The following is a 24311-nucleotide window of genomic DNA, read 5'->3' on the forward strand; positions in this document are numbered from 1 at the left end:
GCTGGGTGTGGTGGTGGGCACTTGTAATCCCAACTACTCGGGAGGCTGAGGCAGGAGAATCGCTTGAACCCAGGAGGCGGAGGTTGCAGTGAGCCGAGATCACACCATTGCACTCCAGCCTGGGTGAAAAAAGCAAAAGTCTATCTCAAAAAAAAATAAAAATAATTAATAAAGGAATACAAACATCACAAACATTTGGTTGCAATGTTTTTAATTAGCCCCCCAAAAAAATCCCAATATGAACAAAAATAGAATGTAAATGGCAAACCTAAAAGTTGTAAAAATTTTTGACAAATTGAATTGTTTCCTTAATATATAAAAGATTTTACAAATCAAAGGCCAGGGAAATAAAAAAATATAACAATTGAAAAAATAATGATTACCAAATTGCATCTTTTTTATGTTAATTTTATTTTAAGTTCCAGACATGCAGGTTTGTTACATAGGTAATCGTGTGCCATTGTGCCATGGTGGTTTGCTGCACCTACCAACCCATCACCTAGGTACTAAGCCCCACATGCATTAGCTATTTCTCCCTCCCACTGTGCCCCAAACCAGCCCAATGTGTATTGTTCTCCTGCCTGTATCCATGTGTTCTCATTGTTAAACTCCTAGTTATAAGTGATAACATGCGGTGTTTGGTTTTCTGTTCTTGTGTTAGTTTCCAGAGGATAATAGCTTCCAGCTCCATCCATGTTCCTGGAAAGGACATGATCTCATTCCTTTTTATGGCTGCATAGTATTCTATGGTGTATGCGTACCACCTAGAACCAGAAATACCATTTGACTCAGCAATCCCATAACTGGGTATATACCCAAAGGAATAAAAATCATTTTATTATAAAAAGACATGCACGGTATGTTCATTGCAACACTATTCACAATAACAAAGACATGGAATCAACCTAAATGCCCATCAATGATAAGCCAAATGGCATCTTTTTTAAAATTGGCATTTTTAAAACAAATCTAGAGTATTACAATTATCAAAATATAATTAATTTGAAATTAAACAAATATTACATGCATGTATGTGTACATACACATATACATATAGATATATATGCATGTTTACATATATATATTTAATATTATACAAAGTTTGTATCTTAAATATAACCAGGGACCACAGCATTTTACTAAATGACAAGGGTAAAAATTATTGTAATTGATAAAGTCCAAAAATGATACAATTCAAAAAGAAAATATCCTAAATGTGTCGTGACTATTGCTGCGGTGTTGAGGAGGAGTTGGTGTCAGATGGTACAACAGGGTTGTATTTTCTCCTGTTGAGTAATTGTGTTGCTGGTGGACCCTGATCCCCCTGGGTGCCAGCTTAGGTGACACATTGGAATCACAACCCAAAAAGAGTGACTCCATCAAGCTGTGGGTCCCCATGTCCAGGCAGCAGAGATAAGATGCCACAATGAGCTGCTAGAAAGTGAAATCCTTAGACTGTTCATGCAATGCCAAGTGGCCAGTTTGTCCCTTTACTTTGCACCCATAGCCTCCATGAGGACAGAGGCTGCACATTCTCATTTTGCCTTCTCACCAGGAGGATCCTGGATTCCCTGACATTCTGGGCCCAGACCCTTGCACCCTCTCTTGTTTCTCATTGCGTGCATTGACTATTCCTTTTTTCTTTTCTTTTCTCTTTTTTTTTTTCTGTGTGTGAGACAGAGTGTTTCACTCTGTCACCCAGGTTGGAGTGCAGTGGTGCAATGTCAGCTCACTGCAACCTCTGCCTCCTAGGCTCAAGCAATTCTCCTGCCTCAGCCTCCCAAGTAGCTAGGATTGCAGGCACCTGCCACCACACCCAGCTAATTTTCATATTTTTAGTAAAGATGGGGTTTCACCATGTTGGCCAGGCTGGTCTCGAACTCCTGACCTCAAGTGATCCTCCTGCCTTGGCTTCCCAAAGTGCTGGGATTACAGGCATGAGCCACTGTGCCCGGTGCATTGAATATTTCAATATTATCTCTGTCAAGTATGAAACTTCCTCTCCAGTTATTTTTACCTATTTTACCAATTAAAAAATGCTATGTTTTAAAACATGTCCCTATATAAACACAAGCCAAAATATATTTTGGTTCTTTTAAGTATCCTATGCTTATATAAAGTTTTTATTTTAAAAGTAGAAAATGAATGGAAATAGAGAAACAGTAATTTGTTCTCCTATAAACACAAGAACTGGATATTATTTTATTGTATAATGGTAGGAATAAAATAATTTACTCATCACGGTCATCGTAGCCTTTCAGACGAACACTTCTGCACTCCAGGTTTTTCCACATGGCTCCTTCTCTTCGTGTCTTATCTTTTCCTTCCTGCTCCTTCCTTTCACCTTCCACACCTGTTAGAAATGACACAGGAGGCACTTGGCAGCCCGGACTCTTATGAGACACCACACAGGTGCATTTAGAGAATCTTCCATGGAGTTTGAAAGCACTATAAACAAGGGAGCAGCCGCGAGATGGGAGAAAGTTGTTCGTCTGTCAGTTTGTACCTGACTGCACATCGTAATCGAACCCAGATTTTAGAAATAACTCTTGGTGGCGCCGGCTGTCTGCAACACAGCCCATTTCCTGCTGTTGCTGGAGTCTCAGCTCTTGCCCATTCCCCCACCCCCGCTCTCTCTCTGGAGGCTGCCTGGTCGCACGTCAGCCAGGAGAGTTACAGGTGCGGGCTGGCCTCCCGTGAGCCTTTAGATATGTCATGAGAGTCAAAGCTTCCTCCACGGAGATCTGCCAGGCCGTGGGGTTTGTGACACATGACACACAGTTTCAGCCGGTCTGGTCACGATCGTAACATGCTTCCTTTTCCCCCTAGCTGTCCCCCCCTCTTCTCTTCATGACTGCCAGGCTGGCCCACAGCTGACATCACACGCAGGAGGAGGACAGATTTCAGCTGTCAGCTCAACAGTGCAGAAACATGCTCACCAAAAAGAAGAAGAAAAAAAGAACTATAAACTTTTAGTAGGATAGGAAATGCTAGTTTCTCGGTGAAAAAATGGTGACCAAGACAAGGAGAAGAATTTCTTTATTGCAAGTAAATTCACCCATTAAATCTGCTCCCCACCTCCACACCCCTTGCCCCTGGGTATTGACACACCTGGGGCAGGAGCTGTCGTGGGAGAGAGTGAACAGATGCACGGACCTCATCAATCAGCTCCCTTTTATGCTCTTGATGGAGATCCCTGAACACCATCAGGGGCTCATCCCTGGCTTACCTCACCAGCAGAGCGTTGGCAAAGTTAGCTCAAAGCAGCCTCGTTCCCATACACTCGCCGTGCGGAACAGCATAGCTAGAGGGGCCAACCGGAATCTCATCCGTCTGACCTTCCTTGCACAACAGGGTTTCCTTGCAAAAAAAGAGGCTGCAGAGAACAGAAAGCATAATGGGAGTGCTTCACGTTTTTTTCCATCAAGGATAGAGAACAACTGGCAGGGGACAACAGAAAAAAAATAGAAAAAAAGAGAGGTAAGTTACTGAAATCTAGCAGAGACAAGTACAAATCAATTATACAAAAAAGCACATGTAAAATGAGGCCGCATAAATATATAAGGCACTTGCACTGTATTAAAATAATGCTGAAATTATAGAGCTGTCATCCACAGACTGTCGAGGTGCCTCTCCCTTCTTGATGTACCTCTCAGGGAAGGATGGGGTGAGGATGACATAAGACTCACCTGGGTAGGCCAGGTGCGGTGGCTCATCACTGTTAGTCCAGCACTTTGGGAGGCCAAAGTGGAGGATGGCTTGAGCCCAGGCATTCGAGACCAACCTAGGCAACATAGAGAGACCACATGTCTATGAAAAACTAAAAAATTAGCTGGGTGTGGTGGCATGCAACTGTCCTCTTAGCTACCTAGGAGGCCGACACAGGGGGATTGCTTGAGCCCAGGAGATCAAGGCTGCAGTGAGCTGTGATCGTGCCACTCCAGCCTGGGCGACACAGGGAGATTCTGTCTCTAAAAAAATGATTTTAAAAAAAAGTTGAAAAGGCTCACTGGGCAGTGGTGATTGGGAAGCCAGGTGGGGCGTGCCCCTCCACTGAACTCCAAGATCAGGTGTGAAGGGCCCCACATGGCGGCCATACCTCAACACCAGATAACGCTTTCTGCCAGCCAGTAGAACACCCTACTTGAGATGAGCCGATCCACAGCCCCCACCAAGAAAAACAAAATAAAAATAATTAAAAATAAACCCACAACTCAGCCATGAAGCTTGAGGAAGGTAACATTGTGGAAGTGCTATTTTCTTAGGGAGGAGAAAAAGGGTTCTTGTGAAAAGGGACCATTGTTTTCTTTCTCGAAATTTAAGTGCAAACGAAAAGGACAAAAAAGAGGTTAAGGATCTGACACAAAGACGAACACGTTCCCTTCTCAACTATCAAAAGCAAGAGGAAAATTTTTAGACCTCCCAGAGATAATGTTTCTAAGTTTTATTTTCCAAACTTCACTCTAATTAAAACAACCCTGGCAGATCATTTTCAAAGTGAAGTTTTTTATATTCTCTTCACTGTTTGAAAAGAAAATATCACGCTTAGTTTTCCAATAAGTAATCTTTAGTCAGAGAAACAACTCTGTCATTGAGACTAAGGGAAATGATGCTCCTCTCACGAAGGACCTGCCAAGTGTTGCTTTTAGGGAGCCAGGTGATCGCTGGGCTCCACTGCGGAGAGGACATCCAAATTCCACAACCCGGGGAAAAGCTCCGTCTACCCTGACACACGCAGCCTGCTTTGTGCTGCACAGATGTCTCCCTGACTGGCTGCGGTGTTATTGTTCAATGAAGAACTGGTTTACAGATAAAGGTGGCCCTGTCAGTTCTGAATAGCTCCAAGCTAATTGCTGACCCTAGCAGGCCCAATTAGCTGTTACACACTCAGCAAAGCGGCCCCTGGGACCCGCCCCTTCTAACATGCCACATTGTGAAACTCTCCCTGCGTCGGTACCTTGGCTATCAGCTTTGTAGTCACCTTTCAGCAGATCAAAGATTTCTTGGAAAGAATGACGGCTGTATCAGCCCCAACAGGCCCATATACAGCTGCACACACATCACAGTGAAACCCAAAGCATTCGTGCGGGTGAGCAAGGACTGGACGCGGTATTCCAGTGCAGGTCTCAGAACAATGCCTTGATTGCTGTAATTTGAAGAAATAATCCGAAACATTTAGTTCCAGTAAACTCCCTGAGAAGCAACATTCGCGACAGCTCACTCACAGGCTCTGTCGCTGACACTGGATGTGCATGTCTTAGGGTGGGATGGTTTTCCCATCACCAGACCCTCCTGACCTAGAGGACACGCTCATCTACACAAACACACACTCGGGTGCTGGCTTTCCTTCTCCTCAAAACTATGCATGTTCTTGTTCTAGAAGTCACCCAGGATCATGTTAGACAATGTGGAAAACAGACGGGTAGAAATAGAAAGGGAAGGAAGCAAACCCCAATGTCCTCTTGCAACAGGTAGACTTTGGTGATGGAATTTCCTCCTGTTATAGAAGATGCCTTGTAAACGTCATGGGCAGTGACGACACAATATTCTGTCCTGTGCTCGTTCATTTCCTATTCTCTAATGCTTGTGGCCACTTAGATAGTAGTCAATGTTGTTTTGCCATTATGAGCATTATTATACATAAAATTTTCCCCATATTTTTGGGTAACTTCTTAGGATTTATTTCAAAAGCAAAATCAGGTCGAATTTTAACCTAATCAAAACTAGGTCAAAAGATGCTAAGTCAAAGGATATTGATGCATGTCACTAAATTGTTCTCCAACGTAATTGAAACAGTCTAGCAATCTTTAACACTGGTTACCAGATGTTCACCTGCAAAGTATTATCATTTTTTGGAAATATTTATAAAATTTTATTAGATTATTATCATAGTTGAACTTTCCCCATGTGTTTGTTCGTAGGTTATAAAAATTTTCCATGTGCTTCCTCCATTTACCAACAATGTTTATGATGGTTTTTCTAATTGCTTGCATGATTTCTTTATATAGTATAAATATTTCTCCTTTGCTGCTATTAAATGTATCAACATGTTTCGTTCAATTTTGATTTATTTTGTACGTGCATCTCTTTTTACATTTTTGGGTAGTCAACTATATCAGTTTCTGTATTTATTGTCTTACTTTATATACTAACCTATATTTCCTCTTGGTTATTTGTTAATTTTATTTATTTATTTATTTATTTTGCTTTGCAAATGTATCTGGAGTCAAATTTGTGAAGATTCTGTTTTACAAATACCAAAGCAATGAACATTGCACGTGTCTTTTCAGTTGACTTATTTAATTATTTATTGGAGTATATACCCAGTAGTGGGATTGCTGGATCAAATGGCAGTTCTGTTTAAGTTCTTTGAGAAATCTCCAAACTGCTTTCCACAATGGCTGAACTAATTTGCATTCCCACCAATACTGAATAAATGTTTCCTTTTCCCCTCAACCTCACTAGTGTCTCTTGTTTTTTGGTTTTTTCATAATAGCCATTCTGACTGCTGTGAAATGGTATCTCATTGTGGTTTTGATTTGCATTTCTCTGATGATTAGTGATGTTGAGTATTTTTTCATATGTTTCTTGGCTCCTTGTATGTCTTCTTTTGAGAAGTGTCTCTTCATGTCTTTTGCCCACTTCTTAATGGGTTTATTTGGGTTTTGCTTGTTGAATTAACTTCCCTATAGATGCTGGATATTAGACCTTTATTGGATGCATAGTTCGTGAATATTTTTTCACATTCCGTAGGTTGTCTGTTTACTGTATTACTAGTTTCTTTTGCTATGCAGAAGCTCTTAGTTTAATTAGGTACCATTTGTCAATTTTTTGTTTTTATTGCAATTGCTTTTGAAGACCTAGTCATAAATTCTTTCCTGGGGCCAGTTGTGCCCAGAATGGTGTTTCCTAGGTTTTCTTCTAGGATTCCTATACATTCCTTACATTTAAATCTTTAATCCATCTTGGGTTAATTTTTGTATATGGTGAAAGGTAGGGGTCCAGTATCATTCTTCTGCATATGGCTAGCCAGCTGTCCCAGCACCATCTATTTATTAAGTAGTCTTTTCCCTATTGCTTATTTTTGTTGACTTTATCAAAGATCAGATAGCTGTAGGTGTGCAGCTTTATTTCTTGGTTCTCTAACCTGTTCCATTGGTCTGTGTTTTTGATTTTTTGTTCGTTTGTTTGTTTGTTTTTTACCAGTACTATGCTGTTTTGGTATAGTTTGAAGTTGGGTAATGTGACACTTCCAGCTTTGTTCTTTTTGCTTAGGATTGCTTTGGCTATTTGGGCTCTTTTTTGGTGTCATATGAATAATTTTAGAATATCAACCTAGGTTCCCATCAATGGTACACTGGATAAAGAAAATGTGGTACATATAAACCATGGAATACAACACAGTCATTAAAAAATAATGAAGTCGTGTCTTTTGCAGTAACATGGATGCAACTAGAAGCCATTATCCTAAGCAAATTAACACAGGAACAGAAAACCAAATACTGTATGTTCTTACTTATAAGTGGAAGCTAAACACTGGGTATTCATGGACATAAGGATGGCAACAATAGACAGTGGGAACTAATAGAAGGGGAAAGGCTGGAGAGGGATAAAGGCTGAAAAACTAACTGTTGAGTACTATCCTCACTACCTGGGTGACACTTGCACTGTATTAAAATAATGCTGAAATTATAGAGCTGTCATCCACAGACTGTTGAGGTGCCTCTCCCTTCTTGATGTACCTCTCAGGGAAGGATGGGGTGAGGCTGACATAAGACTCACCTGGGCAGGCCAGGTGTGGTGGCTCATCACTGTTAGTCCAGCACTTTGGGAGGCCAAAGTGGAGGATGGCTTGAGCCCAGGCATTCGAGACCAACCTAGGCAACATAGAGAGACCACATGTCTATGAAAAACTAAAAAATTAGCTGGGTGTGGTGGCATGCAACTGTCCTCTTAGCTACCTAGGAGGCCGACACAGGGGGATTGCTTGAGCCCAGGAGATCAAGGCTGCAGTGAGCTATGATCATGCCACTCCAGCCTGGGTGACACAGGGAGATTCTCTTTCTAAAAAAATAATTTAAAAAATAAAAGTTGAAAAGGCTCACTGGGCAGTCGTGGTAAGCATCACACAATATACCCATGTAATAAACCTACACATATACTCCCTGAATCTAAAATAAAAGTTGATATTGTTTTTAAAAATTGTTGAAAGGAAAAAAATAATAAACAAATAAATACAAAGAAAATTTCTTAACAGTACTGTGTAGTCCACTTTTTCCTCCACTGATGTGGATTACTTTCTTTAAAATACCATAAGTATTTACATGAACTATACTCCATCTCTGAATGATCTGTTCTCTTCCAATAGCTGTCTGTTTAGTCTCATACCATATCATCTTAATAATTATCTCATAAATTTTAATACCTAATTAGTATGACTTCTTTACTCTTCTTTTAAACTTTTATAAATATTTTAATTTTAATTATTTAAGACAACTTTTAGAATCATTTCATCATATTCAAATAAAATTATTGTTTGGATTTTGCCAAAATTACTTTTAAACAAACACATTGATTGTAGATAGGTTGCTCACAACCATAATGAATGATTCCCTCTCTACGTCCATACCTCCTTTGCAATTGACTTTGCTGTTCCCCATATTAAGGGGTAGGGGCTACTTCCTCACTCTGAATTTTGGCTGACTTGTGACATGCTTTGACCAATACCATTTGGTGGAAGTGGCCCTGTGGCAGTTCCAAGCCTAGACTCCTGGAAGAGACTTTGAGTGCTTCTACACTTCTCCTTGGAACCTGTTCAGTTGCAATGTGATCAAGCCCAAACTAGCCTGCTGGAAGATGAGAGACTCCATGGAGCAGAATGGAACTGCTCCAGCTAAGGCCATCCTGGACCAACCTGCTCCAGCTGACCTGGAAACTGGCTTCAGATATGTGAGTTAGCCCCATGAGACAAGATAAGCCACCCACTGAGCCCCACCCAAATTACACACATAACAGTAAGGAAAATAAATGGTGGTTGTTTAAATCTTCTGCAATTTGCAGTAGTTTGCTTTTCTGCACAAGATAACTGATACATATAAAATATTTTATATTCCCATTATGGATTGAATTATGTCCACCCAAAATTCATATGTAGAAGCCCTAATTCCCACAGGGATTATGTTTGGAGATAAGGGTCTTTAAAGACGTAATTAAAGTTAAATGAAGTCAGAAGGGCAGAACACTAATCCAATATGACTGGTGTCATTATAAAAAGAGATGCCAGGGATGTACGTGCACAGAGGAAAGGCCACATGAGGACACCCCGAAACGGCACCATCTCAACCAAGAAGAGAGGCCTTAGGAGAAACCAACCCTGCTGGCACCATGATCGTGGACTTTCAGCCTCCAGAACTGAGAAAATAAATTGGTGCAAATAAAACATCCAATGTATGATCTTTTGCTATGCAGCCATAGCAAACCAATAAAATTTTCTGTCAGAGCATTCTGTGCCTCTAAAGTTGTTGAAGTCTTCTTTTCTATTTCTCATTAATTCTGGCAGGCATCTTTTATGGGTTCTTAATGTTCCTAAAACTATTAATAGACATTTTATGCTTTTTCTTGCTTTCTGAATGGAATCCAGTGGATTTTTTGATTGGTCAATGCTTGAATGTAGAAAAGTTAAGGAAATTCCCATTATATTAGGGATAAAACAAGGTTATCACCATTATTCATTAACATTTCTGGAAGTTTTGGCCAAAGCAGTAAGAACCAAAACAAATAAAAGATGAATAAATACTTGAAAGATATGTGTAGATGACAAGGTTCATTTTGATATGTTTATCTTGGTAACATGCTACTTTAGTAAACGTCTACATTTGAACATCATGTAATTCTTTTCTTGAATTTTCTAGGTACACAACTGATATAGTTTGGCCGTGTCCCCACCCAAAATCTCATCTTGAATTGTAATCCAAATTGTAATCCCCACATGTTGGGTTGAGGGATCTCAACGGAGGTGATTAGATCATGGTGGCAGTTTCCCCCATGCTGTGCTCATGATAGTGAATGAGTTCTCATGAGATCTCATGGTTTTATAAGGGGCTTCTCTGCCCACCCCCCTTTGCTTGGCACTTCTCTCTCCTGCGACCATGTGAAGAAAGATGTGTTTGGTTTCCCTTCTGCCATGATTGTAAGTTTGCTGAGGCCTCCGAAGTCATGCAGAACTGTGAGTCAATTAAACCTCTTCCTTTACAAATCACCCAGTCTTGGGTATTTCTTCATAGCAGCGTGAGGAAGGACTAATACAACGAACTTGTCGTCTACACGTATCTTTCAAGTATTTATACATTTTCTATTTGTCTTGGTTCTTATTGCTTTGGCCAAAACTTCTAGAAAATTTTACTGAATAATGTTGGTAATCTGTTTTTCACCCCTTAATGTAACAAAAATTTCTCTAGAGATTCTACTGTAAAACATTATGATAGAGAGAGTGCAAGGATTAAACCAGCAGACTCCAGTGTCAGACAAGCAGGATCTGAACTTGGACTGAAGTTTCCCACAACTACGTGCTTTTTTCTCCTTGCCAGGTCAAGCATTAGTAATTCAAATTCTTCCAGCTATGACCAACATTATCCTGGGAAAGTCCCTGAACCTTTCCATTTTGTGATTTCCCTCCAAGGGTGGAATCAGCCCACACCCAAATTTGGTGTGGAGGTTGTATTAGTTTCCGAGGGTTGTCATAGTGAATCATTTTGTCACCCTAACCCTTCTTTGGTTAGTAATGCATCTGTTTTTTCTTCTCTTTTGTAGTTTTGTAAATTTTAATTTTTGAAAAAAGTTTCCTTTTTAACAAGACTATAACTTGTTAGGCTATAGTTTTGCATAGTACTTTCCTGTAACAGCTAAACGTCTCCCATGTATCTATTTCTTTTTCATCATTTTTTCATAATTTTATGATCACTGCATTTGTGAAACTTAAGCTTTTCCATTCATCACTATACCACAAACCAGATGGCTTAAACAACACAGATCATTTTCTCAGCGTTCTGGAATATAGAAGACCAAAATCAAGGTGTTGGCAAAGCAATGCCCTCTCCACAGCCCCTACAGGAGGATCCTTTCTTGAGTCTTCCAGCTTCTGGGTGCCCTGAGTGCTCCTTGGCTTGTGGTCACACCACTGCAGTCTTTGCCTCCACTGTCACATGGCCATTTTCCTTCAGTGTCTGTATTTTCCTCTTCCCATGATGACAAAATTCATGTTAGATTAGGGCACACTCTAATGATGTCTTCCTATCTTGATTATGCCTGTAAAGACCCTCTTTCTGCATAAGGTCACCTTCACAGGTCTAGGAGTTAAGATTTTCATGTATCTTTCTCAGGGACACAAATTCAGCTCAAAACAGAGATGGAAACTGGGGATGCCACACGCACATCAAACATGCATGGCAATGTGTGCCACTTACACAATGGGACTCACAGCAGGGCAACCACCCGCACTTGTCCAGAGAGGTGAAGGAAGCGATGAGTGGCTGTAGCTTTTACTGTAGTTGGGGCTGGAGTCTTGGCAAGGGCTCCTGAGTGCCGAGTGGTTTGCATGGTTTGAACTTCCCACCAGTACCAAAGCATGGGGCACATAGACTTCATGATGGCATTGCCAAACGTGAGGTACAGAGGGAAAAAGAAGGAGTGGGCCACGTTTTGTCAACAAACAAGAAGGAACATTTCCCTAGCCTATAAGGTCGAGTTAGCTATATTACCTTAGACCCTATTTGTGATGGTTAAAGGAGCTGATGCCTGTGAAACCCAGCATTGCTCCTCTGCCCCTCAGAGCAAGTGCTCAGTCAAGTAAAGCCATCAGCCATTATTATTGCATGTTAATTATGAGTTTAGATATCCTAGATAACATCAAGGAAGGATTTTTTGTTCCAACATATTTAACATTTTTAAACATGGGTACAGATCATGTATATTTCACTCTATATTCTGAAAAAAAGTTGAAGTTTCTGAGATTTATCAGTTTCCTAAATCTTGAAGTGATCTCCTTTATCACTTGTGAACTTTTCCTATTTCTTCTTTGGTTATTAATGCGTCTGTCTTTTCTTCCCTTCTTCTGCAGTCAGTTCTGTAAATTTTGATTTTTGAAAAACGTTTCCTTTCTAACAAGACTATAATTGCTTAGAATATAGTTTTTCATAGTGCCTTCCCGTAACATGTAAAAGTCTCCCACATATCAAATTCATTTCTTTTTAGTTATTTTTTCATAATTTTATCATCACTGCATTTGCAAAACTTGAGCTTTTCCATTCCTCACAAGTTATTCCCAAAGACCAGTTATTGAATTTATCATTTCTACCGTCTTACTATTTTTCAGTTTATTGGGTTTTTCCCTGTCTCTTTTTCCTTGTTATTTGTTTTAGGTGTTGTTTGTTTGTTTGTTTGCTTGTTTTGAAAGCCTGAAACAAAATCTTGGTCCATTTATATTGATCCTTTTCTTTCTCTAAAGTAAAATAATAAAAAGAAAATAAAACAGGTACTTCAGTCTGAAAACTGTGTAAGCAGCTTTTGAAAATGTCTCTCCGATGTTATTATCATTGTCATAATTCAAATACTCCAATGACCATCTTTTCAACTGCCTGCTTGATCCAGAGTACATTCAGAATATTATTTATTTCCAAGTGCTTTCAATTACTTTAACAATCACCATTTCCTTCTACATTTTGCATCTAAATCTTACCCTGGAGAGATGCAGAAAAATAAAAATTCCTCAGTGCTCAACACCCTCCCCCCACCCCAGAACTTCCCTTTACTCTTCAGCGGGTTCTGAGTGGAATTCCGTCCTCTCCAACCCCGGAAGTGCTCTTGCCAGGCCCATCAGGGGTCTCGAGGCTGCTCCTCATTCTACCTTAACTTTCTGAACTTTCCTTCCTTCTCTTCTTTTTCCTTTCTCCTGTAGGCTCCCATGAGGACAGGAGACTACATCGAACGGTTTCCCCTCCTCCCCAGCTGGTTCCCCCCTCTCACCGGCTTTTCCTCCTCTAGCTGCCTTCCATGGCGGGCTGCCTTCCATGGCGGGCTGCCTGGGCAGGCTCATTCCCAGCTCTCCTGAGGTAACTCTACCTGCCTCTGTGGTCCCTGCCTACGCAATTCTTCTCTAGAGACTCAGCGTCATCGTCAACTCTGAACTCACCCGCTCCACGGGGATACAACTCCCTCCAAAGGTCTTCACAGACCACGCCGTGAACAATTTCCTCAATCGCCAATTGCTCTACATCTTGTTACCTGCTCTCTTATTCCCTCCATGGCATTTGGCCCCCTGCAAAAGCAAATGAAAGCAGGGGTGATTTTCTCCTATTTACTACAGCGTCTTCAGCGCCTAGTGCAGTGTCTGCCGTAAAGCACAAGTCCAATAAATGAAACAATAAATGGGTACAAAAGACCTAGGTGGAAATTGCACAGGGATATTCTTAAAATTCTTTTCCAGGTAATTCCAATACAGAGGTAACTAAGGAAGCTACCAGCCTGAACTATCTCAGAATTTTGAAATTTATCGAGCCTTCTCTGTCATGTAACACACGATTAATTGTTGTAAATAATTAACAGATGCCAAAAAAGAAGCTATGATCTGTCTAGGTTAAAAATTTCTGTATATTTCTATTGATTCAGTATGTTTAATTAATTAAATAGTTTAAGTCATTTCTTCTTTTTTTATTACCTGTGTGATTTATTATAAATGGTTATTAGAGGTATTCTTTTAAATGCTTCCATAAGAATTGTGTACCTAGGCCAGGCATGGTGGCTCACACCTGTAATCCCAGCACTTTGGGAGGCCAAGGCAGGTGGATCACCTGAGGTCTAGAGTTCGAGACCAGCCCAGCCAACATGGTGAAACCCGTCTCTACTAAAAATACAAAAGTTAGCTGGGCATAGTGGCAGGCGCCTGTAATCCCAGCTACTCGGGAGGCTGAGGCAGGAGAATCGCTTGAATCTGAGGGGGTGGAGGTTGCAGTAATCTGAGATTGCGCCATTGCACTCCAGCCTGGGTGACAAGAGCGAAACTCCATGAAAGAAAGAAAGAAAGAAAAGAAAGAAAGGAGAGAAAGAAAGAGAAAGAGAAAGAGAAAGAAAGAGAAAGAGAAAGAAAGAAAGAAAGAAAAAAGAAAGAAAGAAAGAGAAAGAAAGAAAGAAAGAAAAGAACGAACGAACGGAGGGAGGGAGAGAAAGGAAGAAAGAACGGAGGGAGGGAGAGGAAGGAAGGAAGGAAATGTGTACCTACTCATTTCTCTTTGCTGTACATATTTTGATGCTTACTTGTATAAATGTTCATAACTAATATGTCTTCTTACACATTTTACTTTTTGGTAAAATAAAGAGTACAAATGGGTATTCTTATTCATACCTAATGCTTTTGGCTTTAGATATCAATATTATAATTCTTGGGTATTTGTTTTTCGTTTATTGGTTGTTTGTCTCTTGGTTGGTCTCTACTTTGTCTCCTGTATTTCCAGACATCTTTTTAAAGTATTTCTGAATTATTTCATTTTGATATACTCACTGAAAATGGTACAGTGTAAGACATTGTACTTCATTTTTTCACATAAAATATTTACATATGTACTCATTTCCTGGGCTGCCCTAGCAGAGCACCACATACTGAGTGGCTTAAACAACAGAAACTGATTGACTCAGAGATCTGGAGGCCAGAAGGCTGAGCTTAAGCTGTCAACTGGGAGGGTTCCTTACAAAGGCTGTAAGGGAGAATCTGCCCCACACCTCTCACCCAGCTTCTGGTGGTTGCCAGCACTCTTGGGTGTCTCTTGGTTTGTGGGAAGATCATCCCAGTCCTTGCCTATACTTTCACGTGTGTTCTCCCTGTAGCATGCTCTGTGTCTCAACTGCCCCTTTATAGAAGTGCATCAGTCATGTTGGATTAGGGAGCCATCCAACTACAGTTTGACCTCATTTTAACTTAACTAACGCCATCTGAAGTGATCCTATTTCCAAATATGGTCACATTCTAAAGTACTGGTGGTTAGGATTTCAACATGTGTAGGGGCACCATTAAACACATAACGAAACTCTCAGATTTGATCTGACTCTGATCCTCATGTTTTATGAATTTGCATTTTATAATTCCTTCTAGTTTTCAATCTAATACTTAGATTCTTGTTTGGTTTTGGCTTTATTTTTCTGTAGAGACCTGGTGGCTATTACATTTCTGCATTGATTTGGGAAGTAGACATCTGTTACTGGTAGACTAATTTACAACAGCTTATATTCAAGTTTTTAAAGAATACATTTAAACCAATATTTGACTAATTATAGGAGTCAATCATAGACAAACATCCCATGTTTGTCTAAAATCATAAAACAATATTTTTGTTCATCTTAGGAAAATGAGTTAGGCACTTTTATTATTTTCTCTTCTTCTTTATTAATTTTAGCTGATTTGTAAATCTTATCTCTCTTTTTCTTTATTTTTTTAAAAATAGATAATTTAATAAAAATAATGGTGGAGACAATATATTTTAATCATGTTTAAAATAATTGTTTTAACATTTAATAGTATCTTGACAAGTTCTTTTTATAATTGAAATATTGTTGAGATATTTGTAGATTCACACGCAGTTCTAAGAAATATTATGAAGAAATTATTTGTCTACTTTACCCAGTCTTCCCAATGGTAACATTTTGCAAAGTCATAGCATAGTATCATAACTAGGATACTGACAATGTAACAGTTTCACTTGTACCCATTTGTGAGTGTGAATGAAGTTCTGTGTAGGTCATCCATGCACCATCTCTGTCAAGACTGATCAGGTCCAAATCACAAGCACCACAAGGGCCTCCAACTTGCTCTTTCGTAACTCCATCCACCTAACATCTTCCAGCTCCTACTTCCCCAACATGTCCTCCACTTATAAAATGCTGGCATTACAAAAATGTTTTATAAATGGGATCATAGGATATGTTACTGTTAGGGATTGACTTTTTTCACTCAACATAAATCCCTAGAGGTTCATCCAAGTTATACACACACACACACACACACACACACACACACACACATCTATATAATCACATATTTGCAAACTATATCTGACAAAGGACTAGCCATGTTAACAATTGAGTCCCTTTTTGCAGAGTAGTATTTTATGTACAACAGTTTGTTTAGTCATTCACCTGTTGAAGACCATCAGGGCCAATTCCAGTTTTTTACCATCACAAATAAAGATACTATAGACATTCCCATACATATTTTTATGTTAACATAAGCTTTCATTTCTCTGGGATAGAGTCCAGAGAGTACAATAGCTAGATCATATGGTAATTGCATGTTCAGTTTTACAAGCAACTGCCAAACTATATTTCAGAGTGGCTGTAACATTTTACATTCCCACCAGAAATGTCAGTGACTCTGTTTCTCTGCATCCTCACCATCACCTGGTGTCACCATTTTTTATTTTAGCCATTTTGTTGAGTTTACCATAATATCTCATTGTGGTTTTAACTTGCATCTTCCTGATAACTGATGATACTGAGCATCTTCTCATGTGTCTATTTGCATCCGTGTATCCAAAACATGAAATGCCTCTTCATGGCTTTTGCCCATTTCCAATTGGATTACTTTTGTTTTTATGATTGATGGGGATTTTTACTGTTCTGCATATATTCTAGTCCTTCATCAGACATAGTTTGCAAATGTATAACAATATATATAATAACAAAACCAAAATCAATGAAGCAAGAACTGATGGAACTAAATAAAAAATTGAAATATCCACAATCATGGGCAGAGATTTAATTATTTTTCTCTCTGTGCAGCTGAAAGATCAATGTAAAATAACTTAAAAGGATATTTACAAATCTAAACATGACTATCAATCAACTTGACCTAACAGACGTATGCAAATCTCCCGCAAACTACTCAGAATAAGCATCCTTTGCAAGTGCAGGTGCACAGATGTATGCTGAGCCAAAAAATAAGCTTAGTAACATTCAAAATATTTAACTCTGCAAAATATAATTTCTGACTTAAACAAAATCAAGCCATAGTTTAATAACAATGAGAAATCTAGAAAATTCAAAAAACATGAAAAATAATAAATATACTTCTAATTAACCATTGGAACAAAGAAAAAAATCTACAGTAAATTTAAAAATCCTTCAAACTAAGCAATAAGTAAAAAAAGTAGATCAAAATTTGTGAGATGAAGCTAAAGTATTTCTTAGAGGGAAATGCATAGCTCTAAATGCCTGTATTAGAAAAGATGAATTTAATCATCTGAGTTCTCACCATGAAGGTAGAGCAGAATGAGAGTTATCAAAGGCTGGGCAGGGAGGTATGAAGAGAGGTTGATTAATGGGTACAAACCTACAGTTAGATTGAAGGAATAAGTTCTAGTGTTTGATAGTACAATAGAAGGACTGGAGTTAATAATAATTTATTATATATTTCAAAATAACCAGGAGAGAAGATTTGAAATGTTCCCAACCCAAAGAAATAATCAACGTTTGAGGTGAGAGATATTCTAAATACCCTGATTTGATCATTACACATTGTATGGTGTGTGTATCAAAATATCACATGCATTCCATAAATATGGACAATTATTATGTATCAATAATAAATAAATTTTTAAAAAGAAGAAAAATCTAGAAAACAAAAAATCAAACAAAACCCAAAGTTGAAGGGTATACATAATAAAGCTTCTGAATGGAAATCATTGAAATAAAAATCAAGAGAAAATTAGTAATTATTCAAGATGATTTCCAGAGAATTAATAAAATTGTTAGGCTCCAAGTAAAAGTAACCAAGAAAAGGAGAGAATATGTAAATTACTAATATCAGAAATGAGAGTGTTCATCACTACTGATTCCATGAATATAAAGAAAGTAAAAGAATATTATTAACAACCGTATACCTACGAATACAGTAACTGAGGTGAAATGAATCAATTCCTTGAAAGACACAAGCTATCAAAACTCACACAAGGAAAAATAGATCATCTAAATAGGCCTATAACTATTAAATAAATTAAATCACTAATCTTCTAAAAAGGAAAGCAGCAGGTCCAGATGATTTTTTTTTTTTTGGTGAATTCAACTGAACAGTTTTTTAAAAGATGATTCAAATTTTTGTAATTTTTTCCAGAACATAGAAACAGAGCAATTCCTAATGCATTCTATGAAGGCACCATTGGCTTAATGCAAAAATCAAATAAAGACATTATAAGAAAGAAAAGCTACAGACCAACATTGCTAATGCACACGAATACAAAAATCCTGAACAAAATATTAACAAATCAAATCTAATGATGTGTAAAAAGAATTACACACCATGACTAAGGGATTTGTTCCAGGTGTGCAAGTCTAGTTCAACAATTGAGGAATCAGTGAATGTAGCCCATGACATCAACAGGCTCAGAAAGAAAAATTACATAATCATATCAATGCATGCATAAAAAATATTTGAAAAAAAATTCAACACCTTTTTATGATAAAAACTCTCAGCAAATTAGGAATAGAGTGGAACTTCTTTAACTTAACAAAGGGTATCTACAAAAACCTAGAGATAACACCATATTTAATTAAGAGAAACTAGATGCTTTCCCTTAAGAGTGGAAACAAGGCAAAGATCTCATTTCACCACTTTTGTTTAACATCAAAATGATAGTAGAAGTTAATGCAATAAGATAAAAGGAAATAAAAGGCATACAGACTGGCAAGCATGAAATAAAACTGTCTTTGCTGACAGATGACATAATTTTTTTATGTAGAAAATTCTTTTTTTTTTTAAAAAAAAAGCCCCAGAACCAATAAGCAATTATAGAAACATTGCAGAATACAGACTAATACACAAAAGTCAGTTGTGTTCCTATATACCAGCAATGAACAACAGAAATTTAACATTTAAAATGCAATACCATTTATGTGAGCACCAAAAAATGAAATATTTAGGTATAAATATAGGATACTATGTATGGAATCTACATAAGGATAACTACAAAACCTGATGAAAAAAATCAAGGAAGATATAAATAAACAGGAGCTATTCCATGTTCATGTATAAAAAGACTCAATACTATTAAGATGTCAATTCTTTAGATGCAGTGGAATCTCAACCAAAGTCTCATCAGGTTATTTTGTGAATATCAACAAACTGATTCTAAAGCCTATATGGACAAGGGAAAGAAAGAAGAGTCAACACAACCCTGAAGAAGAAAAAAGTTAGCAAACTAACACTACCCAACTTCAAAAATTACTATAAAGCTATAGTAATCAAAACAGTGTGGCATTGGTGAAAGAACACACAAGTATATCAGTGAAACAGAATAGAGAGTCCCAGAAGTAGATCAATATAAATATAGTCAACAAGTCTTTGGCCAGGGGGGAATAAAAACAATGAAGAAAGGATAGTCTCTTCAACAAATGGTGTTGGACCAACTGGACATCCATATGAAAAAAAAATCTAGACACAGAACTTATACCTTTCACAAATATTAACTCAAAATTGATGATAGATTTAAATGTAAAACATGAAACTATAAAACTTCTAGAAGATAACAGGAGAAAATGCAGCTGTCTTTGGGTTTGATGATGAATATTTAGATACAACACTAAAGCATAATCCACGAACAATGTTAGTTTATACTTACTAAAACTGAAAACTTTTGCACTGCAAAATGCACTGTTAAGAAAATGTAAAGACAAACCACAGATTGGGAGAGAACATTTGCAAAACACCTATCTGTTAAAGGATTTGCATTCAAAATATACAAAGAACACTTAAAAAAAATACTCAATAAAAACATGGACAAAAGATCTGTGCAGACATCTCACCTAAGAAGACGGACAAATGACAAATAACCATGTAAATGATGCTCAGAATTATGTTATTAGGTAATTGCAAATAAACAAACAAGATATCAGTAAACAAATATTAGAATGGGTGAAATCCAAACAACTGATAACACAAATACTGACCAGGATGTAGAGTTACCAATTAGCTTGTTTTTTTGGATTTTTCTGCATTTTCTAGTTAATTTCAGTGGGATCATTAGTCTACAGCAAGTTCCTTTATATAGCTAACGGGTGGCACGATTTTGCTGACTTGAAAGTGCTACTTTAAAGTTTTATTTCATCATGTACTTACTAAGTAACTAGTAATTGGGAAAGAATTGTCTATGATATCTAATGAATTGAGCAGTAACCAATAAGACCACCCAAGTTACATTTATTTATAATGTTTTTCTTTCAGGTCAGTTCAATAAATGTTCATTGACTGCTCACTATGGCATTATTTCCAGGACTATTTGTAGTCCAACCATGAAATCAGACCCACGCATTTAGTTAATGTTACAACATTAAAATGTCATGAACAGACAGACGCCTTTCTCCACTGTGAGCTCCAGCTCCACTTCTTGCCCTATTTCTCAGATGGACTATACAGACTCCATTTTCCACAGCATGATTTATTCTGCAACCCAAGTAGCCAGTGAAGTCAGAGCTTCCCAGAAAAAAAAGAAAGCATTTTCAGGTTTTGTATTATTGAGTTCCCATTTTCAGTATTAGGAAAGGAGAGAGCAACAAAGATTCAACTTCTTTTTGCATCACTCATTCTTGTTTATCTGAATCTCTCAAGACTGGACAGTATGTACATAACCAATAAGGCACTTTTCCTTTACACCTTTTGGGTTTGGATATCTGAGAGAAGGAAACGGTCATCACTGTAAGGACACAATTATGAAACAATGTGGAAAAAATCTATAGCAATGAAACTAGAGCGCTTCCTCCTGACCTAATAAAAAGATACTCTCTGTGTAGAAGAAAGAGTTTAGTTTATGAAGTCAAACATGTCAAGTTCAAATGCTATCAAGTTAAAATGCTAGCTCTAGAACTTCCAAAATAACAACTTTGAACAACTATTTAACTTTCAATTGATTATTTACCCATCTGTATGGTGGGAATAGCAACATCCACCTCACAGCATTTTTCTTACTATCATCTTTTACTTGAGGAGTGAAAATAATCACCAAGGTTAACTTTGGTTGAATTAAAAATAGTAATTTGAAAAGTCAAAGTGCTGTTAGGTTTACTTTCAGCTGCTTTGGAGAGCTGCCATGTTTGATTATATAGAAGGAGAAAGGTCATACACATCTCCAGGCCAATCAGATTTTTCCCGAGATGCAAGACTTTCCCCTGTTGTGGGTCAACTTTTAGGGAAAAATGAAAGCTGTTGTTCGCTTGGCCATCTCAGTGCCCCTAGGAGTATTCCGGAGTTTTCTGTTTCCGATGCTGGATTCAAGACAAGACTAAATAATTCACAATGTTACACCAACAAAATCAAAGACTTTTCAAAAATTTATAAGGATGAGATATTTGTTGCACTTAAAGTATCTTTTTATTGGATGTTGGCGTATGCATAGAAGCAATCAATAGTAGAGAGAAATAATTTCTCTAACTAGGCTTCTACAGAAAAGTGAAAGCATTCTTAAATATTTCGATTATACTAACAAGATTAATATACCTCAAAATACTAACAGTTACATAACAAATACCAGTTTCAACTGAAAACATATAGAAGCAATATTTTTCCATCTACTATCTGAGCAGTTCTACCATAAACTGTGTAAAGAAGTAATCATGTTTCACTAAGACTTGCAGGATCAAACCAATTGTATCCTCTGCATTGTCAGTATGTCTGAATACATGTGTTTCAAATTTATATTAAAAATAAGAAGCATAATTTACTTATTTTCTGATTCAAAGCAGTGGATTCTTAGTAATCTGTCTGCCTTGGAAGCTGTACTAACCTTTGGACTGATAATAAATTGTGGAAGCAAGAATTTAACTTGAGGGTTTCAATATAAGAATATTCTAATCCACAAGCCCCCTCCTACTTGAACAAACGTTGATCTCTGAGATTTCCAATAATTCTTTAAGAATACAAACTATGGCCTAATCTTGCTCCTCAAAAGAGGAGCCTACTTCCACCAGCTCTATTTCTACAAGAACACCTTGAAATGTGACTTTCAATTCACACTCTCCTGAAACTAGTGTCTCGTTAGTCCCGGGACTTCTCACTCCCATGACACTAATAACGTTTTCTTAGCGTTCATTCTCCTGCCTCTGTGATAAAGATGGCCTCCAGTCTTCCGTAAAGATGGCCTCCAGTCCTCCGTAAAGATGGCCTCCAGTCTTCCGTAAAGATGGCCTCCAGTCCTCCGCTGCCCCTCTCATCTGGGAGTGACATCGAGTTCCCCTCCTTCTGAATCTGCACTAGCTCCCTGTGTCTCTACCAGCAGGAGAGATGGAATGAGGCTTGGCCAGGTCCAGGCTGTCCTGGGAGCGAGCTGCAGCTACCGCCTTGGTGCTCGGGAGTCCTGAGGAGCTACGTAAGGAATCTGGCTACACTGTTGGAGAGGCCTGAGGGAGAGGCCAGAGGATGTGTGAGAGGGACCCAGGGGAGCCCGCCCTCCGCCCTCTTCACCACAGTGCCAGGCATGAGTGTGAAGCTGCCTGGGGCACTCTGGACTATGCTAGCTGCCAACTAAATGGTGTCGAGCACCCCATAATGAGGTATTAAAAACGGTTGTTGTTTTCAAACCATTAGGTTTTGGGGTAGTTTCTTAGACAGCATAAGATAACAGGAACAACGCTATGCAGCCTGTGACCCTACTGGACAGACACTACTTTAAGCTGTCATTGCTGCTGCGTTGATTATGGTAATAACTCCAAATGATTTCTTCCCTACAGTTCCTTCCGCTCTGTTCTTAATGATGAAACTCCCAAGGCTGCCACATAGGTTTAAACTTTAAACTTGGCTGTCCCAATCCCTGATGTAGTCATCAGCCCCATCCCTTAGCACCAGGGAGCTTCCAGATGATTCCTTAGTTGGGAACTGTCTCTGGAACATTTCATTCCATTTTCATAGAATTTTGACTATATAACAAGATGTGTCTGTTTGCTTTTGGTATTTATACCTATTCTGAAGTGTAAAGCCCACTGCAAATTGAAAAACATGGCTTCATTTTTCTAGATAGGATTCTTCCAGTAATAAAGACTAAATGCTCTTATCTTTAATCCTGTTAGCTACGTTGCATTTCAGATTGTTTTTTTGGATTTGTGTTGTTGTTGTTACTCTTGTTGCTGAAATGACTGCTGTCTCGTACTATTTCTTCCTTCTTTGCTTGCAATGTACTTTATTTGTATCAATGAACAACGTTATGTTTCTGTTAAAGTGAATAGATCAAATTAATCTTATTGTCCCAAATTTTTAAACTTTTTTTATCTTAATTTCATTATGTATCATGCATTCCTTTAATGATGTAAGTTCTATATCAAGTCATTAGAAATATATGAACAAGATAAAACCTATGGTCTTACACCAAGAAACTCTCAAAAAGTTAGTATAAATATGTTCTACATATATATCCATTCAATATCTGTGTATTCATTTACTTACGTATAATAAGCCTGATTTCTGAAAGTTTCTAAGCCACTTAAATTAGCACGTGTATAAGTAAAGCTGTCTTAACAATGTGATCCAGCGGCTCAAACAAATAAAGGAGCTTTTCTTTCTTTAAATAGAGCAGTCACCCCATATGTGTGCAGGATGCATTCCAGGACTTCTAGTGGGTGCCTGAAACCATGGCTAGTACAGAATCCTATATATATCATGTTTTTTTCCTGCACACACATATCTATGATAAAATCTAATGTATAAATTAGGCACAATAAGAAATTAACAACTTCTCTTAGGCATATATTTGGCTTTTCTTTGGCATATCCAAATTGCCAGCATCACTACTCTTGTGCTTTGGGGCCATTATGAAGTCAAATAAGGGTTACGTGAACATAAGCACTGCGATATCACAACAGTGGATCTGATGACTGAGACAGCAGCTAAGTGACTAATAGGCAAGGAGCCCATACAGCGAGGACATGCTGGACACAGGGAGGAGACATGTCCTAGGTGGGACAGAACAGGACAGTGCGAGACTTCATCACGCTACTCAGAACAGTGCACGGTTTAAAATTTATGAGTTGTTTATTTCTGGAATTTTTATTTAATACTTTCTGACCATGGTTGACCTCAGAAAACTGAAGCCATGGAGAGCAAAACCTCAGATAAGGGGGGACAGCTGTGAACAGCTTAGCAAAGGAGGCAGGTGATCCCCTGCCATCAGGCAGGGCTCCTCGGGTCATGCTGTGTCACTCCTTGTGCTAGGTGAAAGCTGACTCACCTGGTCACATGCGTGGAAAGAAGAGGTTAAAAGCAAACACTTTCCTTTCTAAGGAAGTGATCGTGA

General features: G+C 38.3%; 1 long non-coding RNA gene across 2 annotated transcripts; it reads right to left on the reverse strand.

The window, feature by feature from the left end:
- Positions 1 to 2174: 2174 nt before the first annotated feature.
- On the reverse strand, positions 2175 to 23243 carry LOC129051638 (uncharacterized). 2 transcript variants are annotated; one of them, XR_008516039.2, is made up of 6 exons: positions 21813 to 23243; positions 13187 to 13312; positions 4958 to 5146; positions 3690 to 3784; positions 3230 to 3376; positions 2175 to 2353 (listed from the first exon to the last, which is right to left on the reverse strand). It is a non-coding gene; the product is annotated as an uncharacterized LOC129051638 (long non-coding RNA). The 2 variants fall into 2 exon arrangements; XR_008516037.2 differs by lacking the exon at positions 21813 to 23243 and having other exon boundaries at positions 2216 to 2353; positions 3230 to 3440; positions 13187 to 13477.
- Positions 23244 to 24311: the final 1068 nt, after the last annotated feature.

This window comes from Pongo abelii, chromosome 17 (genome assembly GCF_028885655.2).
Source record: "Pongo abelii isolate AG06213 chromosome 17, NHGRI_mPonAbe1-v2.0_pri, whole genome shotgun sequence".
NCBI lineage: Eukaryota > Metazoa > Chordata > Mammalia > Primates > Hominidae > Pongo > Pongo abelii.